We start from the raw sequence: 10,891 nt of genomic DNA, 5'->3' as shown, positions 1-10,891 counted from the left end.
TATTTATATCGTCTTATTACCCACGACCCCAAATACCCCTTGACACCCTTTTTGCCACTGAAAGAATTGTCTAGAAACCGCAGCGCGTCTCTTTCTGGTCTTCACTTTGCAGTCACACTACTGATGATGGCTTGAGCTGAACCGATGTCCTCAAGGACTGAAACCTCCTCTCGACGCCAGTCGAGAGATGTGAAAATAAAGTTGTAATTTGAGAGCACTTTTTGTCGAGTAGATTCCTGGCCTGCCGCCGCCCTTTCTTTTTATTGCACCTGCTACACCCACTACACCTTACAGTATTGCCTTATTTATCAAATGTATGCATCAAACAATTATTGTTACGTGTTTTTAATAATAGTATTCTGTTTTTCCATTTTTTGTCATGCCTTGCACGGCCCCTGGACAGGCTCCCGTGAAAGCCGCTGGATGATCTCGGCCTGGCAATTAGTTTACACTGGCCACGCAGGGCCCTCGAGCCCCTTTTGGCCAATATCTGGTTCCGTACTCGTGTGGAAGAATAGTCCTCGGTGCCGGAGTGTGCATTCTCCTCTCACAACTCAGGTGTGCGTCCAAGCAGAACAGATGAGTTTATGAACAGTTGCCTCTCCCACATTTGGACCAATTAATAGTTCAATCAGGGCTGGAATGGACAAAATGTCACAGGGGATCGGTTGTCATGCAAAAACTAGATGGATACGTCTGCTTAAGCGTGTCAAAGAGCGTGACTAATTTATCTGCCTTGTGTAAGCAGGCAATTCACAATCTCCACCCTGTTTTAAGCTGTGAGACAGACAGGGCGGCTATTAGATTATTGTTGTCCATGAGCGTGAAGACTACTCATTGCCGGTGGCTATGTGTGTTTTTACTTTTGGGTATATTTGTGTGTGCTTTTGGCTTAGCGTGCATGAGTTAGACGTTTGTTTGTGTTTGCATTTTGTGTTTTTAAGCACACCGTCCGAGGCATTTACGAGCGGATCTGAAAGGCAAAAGACTAGAGCGTGCGTGTATGAGAGAAGGACTTAGAGGGAGAGATCCACTGTCGTCTGCATGCTGAGGTCCGCACACTCTGGTGGAGCGCGGGGCTGCTGCGTGTGTATTATTTGAGGGTTTGACTTTGTGTGTTTGTTCGCTGTCCTGCTGTCCTCTCACTCTACTTCCCTCTGATGGTCTGCGAGGGCATGTAATGTCTGGCATGCGGCAGCACGCAGGGGGTTGGCTGCCAGCCTGGCACGAGACCATCTGATGGGAGTGACCTCTAGTCCTTAAGTGCCCTCAGACATTCACTCCCAGTTGAAGTGTTGAGCTGGCATGATGCTCCTCTCTCGCTGAGGGTAAGCGGAGCGAAAGACGCCATTACAAGATGTGCACTGACTGGCTCTACACAGCATACGTACAGATGTACTTTACATACAGCCATACAGATAGATGGATAGATAGATAGATCGATACATAGATGGATAGACCATTCATCCATCCTTTATCTATCTATCTATCTGTCTGTCTGTCTGTCTGTCTGTCTGTCTGTCTGTCTGTCTGTCTGTCTGTCTGTCTGTCTGTCTGTCTGTCTGTCTGTCTGTCTGTCTGTCTGTCTGTCTGTCTGTCTGTCTGTCTGTCTGTCTGTCTGTCTGTCTGTCTGTCTGTCTGTCCGTCCGTCTGTCTGTCTATCTATCTATCTATACAAATATCCAGTAGCTGGCTGATTCTATACAGTTGGCCAATTCCACTGATCTGATTGCTTATTAAGGTAGAGAAGAGTGTCAGAGTTAATCATGAAAAACATTTATTCACATCTTGTTTTTCACAGCAGTTCAAAACAGGATAATGTATTGCTGTAGCCTAAATACCATCAGCTGCAAAATGCTATGATCTACAGTCTATAGACTTAGTGCCATAAGCTAGGCTGATTAATCTATTGAATGGAGTGCATGGTAAATGGGTTTAATATGCTGGACATCACGCTAAGGGATTTAGCCTTACATTAACCTCACTCCTAAGCACTATTCATCAATTTAATAGCACCATAATGCACTTATGTCCTGAAAAGAGGAGTCAGTTTTCCCCGGGACAGACTGCTTAAAGCACAGCATCCTGGGACATCTTGATAAATTCTTTCATAGTGAAGGGGGCTGTTACAAAGGTTAGTGGTGAAGCATTTTACCTTTTTTTTTTTTTCCTGATAAAATATGCTAGGCAAATGCTTTTATGGATTGAATGGCGTGCTTTGCTTTCACTAGAACACAGGCCTGTACCTCGGCTGCTGGTCTAGGGTCATCCACCGATCAACAAGTTGATGCTGGAGAAAACGTTTTTTATTGAGGAAAGTTGAGGATAGAGACTAGTCGAAAACAATTTTCAGGATTTAACCCACGGAAAAACAATGCAATTAAAATATAACTTCTTTAGTAGCCAAATCTAAACAAATAAAGTGTGCAGGTTTGTGTCTTCCTCACATGGCTTTATTAGCAGCCTAGGAACAGCTCGGCACTAATTCCCAGATGTTCATAGCGCTTCCAAGAGACTTCTGCTTGAAATCTAATTAAACAACAAAACACGTTATAAGATATTATAGCATATAAAGCCAGTAAGTCAATGATAGGGCTTTGTTTGTTCAAACACAAGCGGGTACCTTAACATTGATTTATTACACGAAAATCTAAACTCGGCACCAGGTGGAATTTGTAATTCTATATTTGTTGGCTGCAGGAGGCCTAGAGATGGAGTCAATGAAGAAGGATGATGGTGATGATGATGATGATGATGAGGAGGAGGAGGAGGAGCAGGAGGAGATGGCCTTAGCTCTTCGCTGTCCTCCACTCTACCCACTACCTGAGGAGATACAACAGGTAGGAGGTCAATTTTAATTTCACTGCCTTGTTGGTGTCCCATGAAACGATGAGGCAAATGCAGTGCAGTGTACGGTACAAGTCGATACTTTGCATATTTTAAAGCTTCATTCGAAGAAATCTCGATATGAGATATTTTCGATAGTTTAACCTCGAGCCTGACTTGAGAGGAAACAGACGGGAGCTAATGTGCAGAATATGGTGTGTTGTCATACATCCTTATGGTGGTGTCAGGCTGCAGTGACATGTGGCACACCGTGTTTTGTGAATATAAATTAGGAGGCAAAATGTACTCAGTATTCTCTTACCGCTGTGTGTGAGTAGGTCTCTATCACTAGCAAATCAGTAGACATATCACAAACCATTGCTTTAAAATAATGCATATTTTTCACTCTCCAACGCGCGTAGGCTATGACTGAGTTGATACTAACGATGAACAATATAACTCTCCACTACCATCAGTAAGCCCTGTCTGTATAGACACACACTATATAAAACATACACGCACATGCACAGACACACATACACACATACACACACACACACACACACACACACACACACACACACACACACACACACACACACACACACACACACACACACCCTCTCTCCTTAATCTATCCCTCCATGACTGTCTGCAGGTCGAGCCATCCATCCGTTGTGCTGCACAAAGGCCAATGGGCTCTAATGAGAATCCATTTCATTGAATAGTTTTATTTATTGGATTTCAATGCCAGGCATCTTTTATCCGCCCCCTCCTCTCTCTCTCTCTGTAACAGTGTGTGTGTGTTTGAGTATCTGTTGGTTAGTTCCAGAGAAGAAGGATTCATATAGTTAGGTATAGTATAGACTTTGTAGCTCATCCGGTGAAGTCCACGGTTTCAACTTCCCTTCCTCTCCCTCCAATGCTCCTGCCATCATCCACTCAGATTCCAATAAGTCCGCAGATATGGAGGTTGTTCTGGGCTTAGCCCCCCGTGGAGAACACTTTAGCGCCATTTATTGGAGGAGGCTTAGGCGGCGGAGGCGGGAGGGGAAGTAAAAACAAACGGCAGGGCAACGCGGGGGCGCAGAGCGGTGGGCAGCCCCGCTTGTGCCAGCCAGTGTGGGAGGCAGAGGGAGAGTGACTGCGAGAGAGAGTGAGAGAGAGAGAGAGAGAGAGTGGGAGAGAGAGAGAGAGAGAGAGAGAGAGAGAGAGAGAGAGAGAAAGAGAGAGTGAGAGAGAGAGTAGGCGGTGTACTAACGGGCCCATTTAAAGTGCTGTTAATCCTGGTGTGCTGGGAGAGGGCTGGCACTGTGGTTTAATGGTGGGCTGCTGAGAGAGCAGAGAGCGCTGTGGTTAGATGCACACACGCCACGCTGCCCACCCACACACTCAGACGCAGACACTAAAGGTTTATGCACATAACTCGCACACACAAACACACACACCTACACCTCTCTCTCACACAAACACACACACACACAATATACATAGACGCAAAACGGTGAACAAAATGAATCTACACACACCCACACACATATGGTAGCTGTCTTAATGCATGTTAAAGTGAATGACGTTTGAATAATAACTAATGTAACTCTGACAACTGTGTTGTCTTGCTGGAACAGACCGGTCTGTACTTGGTTTAATTTGTCATCTGTTGTTTTACCATTTGCTGTACTACATTTCTAAATTTGGCCACTAATTCAATCATAGATGTTTTTGTTTTTCCAAACTATATGGTATTTAAGCCACCGACATCAATCTGTCCTCAAACTCTTTGTTTTGGATGGGCTTTGTTGAAAAGGCCTTCATCCGTTGCAGCCTGGTCATCCTGGAAGGGGGATTCCTGCTTCTGTGATCCCTTCTCAAGGTCTCTTCCTTCATGGTTTTATGGGGGAGTTTTTCCTTGAACCGAGTGGGGGTTAAGTCTCGGGGATGCTTTTGATTTGCATGTAAAATGTAGGCCCACATGTGGAGCCATTTACGTCTTAGGACTATGCAGTGAAGGCTCTGTAAATAAACTTGACTTGACTTCATCAAGTAACAGCATTGGTGTTAGATAGAAATTAAATACCCCCTTCCGCAACCCTTCCTTTCATACTCTTCTGAGCGTATTCTGAGAATATGACTTTGACCTCTTTCTCATTTTTGGACCATCTCATTTTGTAAACACCAACGTCTGAAACCACAAGCCGACACCCTCGAGTTTCAGGCTGTCGCCGCTACTCCAAAGGGCGGGCAAAATTTGGCTTTATTTATATAAATATATATTTTCTTTCACCTGCTGAGATTTTTCCACAGGTTGTCAAAGTGACACTCGTTTCTAACCACAGTCTTCGAGCCAAGAACGGCGGGTTGAAGGCACGGCAGCTTTGGTTGATCGTTAACAAAAGCACTGAGCAGGGCACACCGCAGCCTTTTTGCACCGCAGTACCTCTTGTTCTCGAGCAGAAGCTGATACTCCCCGTTCAGTTCCTCATGTGACACGACGCGAGAGCGGCTGAGCAACAGGACAGGTCGTTTGCCTCAAAAGATAAAGGGGGGAGCGAGGGAGAGGCAGGGACAGCAAGAGGGGGGGAAAAAGAAGCAAAAAACATTTATAAAAATAAAGAGTTTCGGCGCCAATGCTTCCCGGCTCTCAGAGAGACACGGTGTTATTGGATCGCAGGACAAAATGTTCAACCGAGAGAAAGATAAGGAAAGGGGAGAGGGAGAGAAGAAGACGGGGAGGACGATGTCATTGAACATTCAACACTAGTACCGTTTTTACACCAAAATTAGTGTGTATAATGGAGATTATGGTGTTAAATATGGAGATTTTTTTAACTGCAAGTAAACCCGATAGGCCATGGACTCCGCTCCCATTGCCAGTAGGAGTAAGCCTTTCTTTCTTTTTTTTTTCTGGTGTGCCACGTTTCGACGTCACGAACGTGCCGGGAAAGGGGCGTGTCATGTTTCTGGTGTGACTGGAAAAAAAAACAGTAGAAAGCAGCGTGGGGTATCCATGCCCACACCGGCGGGGCCCGGTGCGCGGTGCGTGGAGAGCCGGCTGATGAGCAGGCCGTCCTTTGGCGGTGGGGGGCGGAGACGTTCCTCGCGTTCTGAACCGGAGCCTGGCGGGGGGGCGTGGGGGTTTCTCCGCTGCGTGCTCAAAAAAAGTCAATTGATCGGTTGATTTTGGATTCTAAATCGGATATGAATTGATGGAATGATACACGGATATTCCTGTCTATTTCCGCGCCAACGTCCAGAAAGGGGGCGAAAAAGAGCCTGTCTACCCGGGTGTCATGTTTCCATCACTGCCAGTCGGAGCCGAAGCCGACAAATACCCGTGACTACTGCAGAGTCATTTGTCCTGGGAATGATTGCCGATTGTAACCTTTCCCACTAAAGACAAAAGCCAGATGTTAGCGGTTGGTAGTGGGTTTTAAGTGCAGTGGAAAAGAGGTTTAAATAGGAGGAACAAAAACCCCAACATGCACACCCGACAAGGAGAGCACAGTCGGTCCATTCCTCTTGCACTTGACCATACTACTTTCACCTTAACAGGACATTTTAGACAAAACACCATGGCATTGGATACGTGACATCACGTCACGACACATCACCAGACAACATGGAGTACATATGCTGTGATGCTATAACTGCTCTCAGTTCATTCATAATGTAGGAAGGAGGAGAGATTCGTACATTCACACTAGACCATGATTCACCCCAGGGCCGACCGGAGTACCCTCCCTGCCCTAATCTCAGAATGGTACTTCTTGTCTTTCTGTCTCGTTTCTTCTTCAGACACATATACTCATATATACATACACGGATATACAGTATACACACATATATGTATATAAACAGTATATATACATTTAGAATCACTTGGTGGTTGTTGCAGCTTGGCAGCCCACTAAGCCATTTGGAGCTGGTTTATGGATGTTTATTATGGCAGACGGCGGTTGTTAGGCTGGACCGGTCTTCTGTGTGTAGCATCCTCAGTTTCAACATAAGGGATTTCACCATGATTGGAGGTGATTAAGTTTAGGTAGCGCTCACGCGTTACAAAAACGATGAACAAGCAGTTAAAGGGTATATCAATCTGTGGATGTAGTTTGACTACCGGTTTAGCAAGAAGCAATGAGACATGAAGCAATGAGGCATATGTCACTTTATTTGTCAACACAGTAAAAGGACAATTGGCAATGATCTTTGAATAACTGAATATGTGTACAGTTTATATCTTAATCTTTCCCTTCAGGGCATGTTTGGCTATCATTGACTTTGGCAAGGCTACCAAATGTTGATTCTTTAAAGTACAATTAGATAGCACGAGTAGCTTAATGCAGAGATTCCCAAACCTTGTTTTATGGCAAGGTCCACTTGGCAGACTGAGCTCCCGTTGAGGAGATAAAAATAATAATAAATAAATAAAGTAGCAACTTTGCTGTGGACGCACTCCAACGGACCGGTTTGGGGACCCCTGGTCCAAAGTATCAAAACTTATAAGTACAGGTAAAGACACCGCATGCACTGAAATATGTTTTGCCTGTGTAGTCTTCACATTGCTTATTTCGTGATATGTCCTTGCTGCAGTACAAATTCATAGATTTCGACGTGTGGGACTATAATTCTCTCGTAATTCATGATGTTATGTCTCTTTCTGTCGGCGTATTCCGCTTTGTCTCCCTCTGAAGAACAGTTACTCGAGATTTATCCCCACCTCCTGTCCTGTCTGTCTGCCTCCGTCTGTCTCATCCCGTCACCCCCTCGCTCTGACGCTAAAGGTGTAAATTGAGGTTATCCCTCCCGAGCCGCTCTCCTGTCGTTACCTGCCTGTCTGTCTGTTGACCGTTCGACCGGGGCTCCCTCAGCAGCCGCTCGCTTTCCTTCTCTCTTCCCTGCCCGCATCCATTTTTAATGTGAGCGTGGCAACGTCTTCCAGGAGGAAAGAGGGAAGAGGGGGGAAAAGCAAGAAAGGGGAAAAGCGGAGGCGAGCCAGATACACCGGGGCACCGACCCTAACCCCCCTCCCACCGCTTTCCCAATTTCCCCTCTCTCTCTCCTGCCTTCTTTCTCTCACGCTCCTTCTCTCTTAATCGCTCTTATCGCTCCGTCGCCCGCCCCCCGACTCTCTCTCTCTCTCTCTCTCTCTCTCTCTCACTTTCTCACTCTCTCCTGTCATTCCCCTGGCCCCCGTCTCTCTGAATAATGGATAGTTTAGAGCCAGACACACTCCTGCTGTTTTGCAGGCCCCCTCCCTCTCTACCTCGGGACCTCAGGAGACCGCTGGGGTAATGGCGGCACATGTGTGCCGTGTCCGTACCGATCACTGGGATCCTCGCCTCGCTCTCGCTTCCCCCTTCATCCTCCTCCTTGTTTGTCTTCGCGCGTCCCACCTTTCAACCCCCCGTGGCCCCCGTTTCTTTAAATCGGAAGACGGGGGGGGGAAAGAAAGAGAGAGAGAGAGAGAGAGAGAGCGAGAGGGAGGGAGCGGGGTTTAATTTGGGTGAGCGCTGATCTGCAATAATGACTGAGAGGGAGCTGGGGATTACCATGCAATATTGTCGTGCCTGTTGTCACAGGCCTGCTAATATGAAGTGACAATATTGCATGATAATCTGGAGGTCACGACGAGGTCGGCGTTGCTTTTATAATGCGGCCGCTGTTTCAGCAACTGTCCTTTTTTTTCCCAGTACATTAGTCCTAATGTTCGGAGAACAATCCCGACAAAATTATTAATCAGCTTGGCTTTCTTGTCCCTAGGTTACCGCCATTGTTAAAGTTTGCCAAGGTATCCATTTTCTTCTTAGACTCTCGTGACGAGCCTAGTGTGTAATAGTCTGCAAACTGACTTCGGCGGTCAGCCCGCCGTGACGGCCAAGCTTGTAGTGTATATTTCAGGAATATGTTTAATGAATCCGACTCATTTTAAACACAACATATTAGTTCATTAAATCACTTTCATGGGTGTATTTTGCTGTTACTGTAGTAACCACATCCACCGTGCGCAGGGAGGCAGCTGGGAGCGAGCACGCAATGGTGCACTGTGTTGCTGGCGCTCGGGTGTCTAGCTGATTAAAGCAAAAAATGTCTGTTCTTTCGCGTGCGGGAAAAGCCATCTACCTCAGTGCGAAGTCTTAGTCGGTGGAAGTGCCTTTGAAAAATCGAAATTCCCGTTAAGTTCTGGATTTAGATCTTTCACACGAGCACAGATGTTTTTTTGTGTCCCGGGTTTCGTGCGGCATGGTTCAGAGACATCGACACAAAAGATCCCATGACAGCTGTTATGTATGTCCCATGATGCCGAGAGGGCTGGATCATTTTAACTCTCACTCGGGCCCGATCTGTTTTTCATAAATTAAGATATTCTCTCCGATTGGCCCCGTTGCGGGAAGATCACTCGACTGACAGTCTTCTGGAACACCGAACCGTACGATCCGAGGTCGGGCCAGATTAGACATTCAAACAGTCAGAGAGTTCAGACAGCCTCAACTTCTTTGACCTCGCTGTGTTGTGTCGTGCTGTGCCGTGTCGTGCCGTGCCGTGCCATGCCGTGTGTTGTGATGCGTGCTCTAGTGGGGGTAACAGTAGCACAGGTGTTGTCTGCTGACTCTCATTAGCGTTTCAGACCCGGTCTCCGCCCCTTTGTCTCGTTTTTCTTTTCCGTCCCCGTTCTCTGTCCTCTCTTCACCTTCCAGACAGCTCTGACATCATCGTTTTCGGAGCTCCGTGTGTGTGTACACTGATTCGTTCTCCTGAGAACAGGGAGCTACCCTTACCGTGGTGCACATATCGTTCCCGCTGCCGGCTGCGCTGAGGCTCTCTTTAATTGAGGTGAAACAAGGTGGCGATTTGCATGTCTACGTCTTGTTCCCGAAACTGACGGCGCGTTCTTCAGGATGCTGCAGTTGTGGAAGTTGTGGTCGCTTAACTCACTGGCAAAGTGAGACAGATTGGCTGACCACCACACAGAGCTGCACATACCTAAACAGCAAGACAGTGTGTGTGTGTGTGTGTGTGTGCGTGCATGCGTGCGTGCGTGCGTGCGTGTGTGTGTGTGTACATGTGTGTGTGCGCGCCTGCGTGCGTGCATACCGTGCCGCGTTGTGCTGTGCCTCACCCAGAGTTTGGATGTGATGTGATGCGTGGCCAAGTGGCGGTGGAAGCAGCCATAGGTGATTGTTTCCCTGCCACTGCCCTTTTCCCGGCTTCCACGCGAAGGTAGCGAGCAGCAAAAAGGCCAGGCAAACATGCAGCCAGAGGCGGGCTTGAGAGGGGTAGGGAGGATGGGGATCAATTGAATTCTTTTGAATCCATTTTTAACATACCAGCGGTTATTAAGCCAACAGTATAATTGTTATGGCAACATGATGAACACATACAGGTATCCAACTCAATTTTCACTTTGCGTGTGGTAGTTGTGCGAATGTCAGCTGTTATCACACCACATTTTGACATGCCACCCAAGAAGATGCAGGAATTTTTGTGCTGCCCTTGCTACATCTTTCTCAGTCTCCATTTTGCACCCGAGCCCTGGATTCCGCATACACAGCTTGTGTCCTGCCCCTCTCTCCATCACTGATTTGACCCCCTACCTATTCCAGGGTTTTTTTTTTGTTTTTTTTTTCTTTGTGCATCTGCCCTCCCGTATCGCCTTGCCCACCCCACTGCTAGCCCACCCATTGTTCCAACCTATTAGCATCTGCCCGCCTCACCCGCACCCACCCACCCCGGCCCCACCCCCCACTGGGCCAGTTCCACACACTTTGTCCTCCCTTTGTTTCCTGTGACAGCCCCTCATCATCGTCACCTCTGCAGCCTGTGTATGTGTCACACACGCGCACACACGCACGCACAGATATACACACATACACACAGAGCCCACACTGTCCATCTCCTCTCCCACTTTGTTGTGTCCACTCTAGTGTGTACATTTGCGTACCCTGTTCCTGCTCCTGCCCCCAACCCCCACTCTTCTCTCCTCTTGCACTTGCACGCCTCAGCTAACCTTTCCTGTGTCTCTTGTGACTGCCCCCCTCCGCATGCCTCCAGTCATCCACTCAGACAG

This window comes from Zeus faber (assembly GCF_960531495.2).
Source record: "Zeus faber genome assembly, chromosome: 9".
Classification (NCBI taxonomy): Eukaryota; Metazoa; Chordata; class Actinopteri; order Zeiformes; family Zeidae; genus Zeus; species Zeus faber.
Note: the sequence above shows the minus strand (reverse complement) of the source record.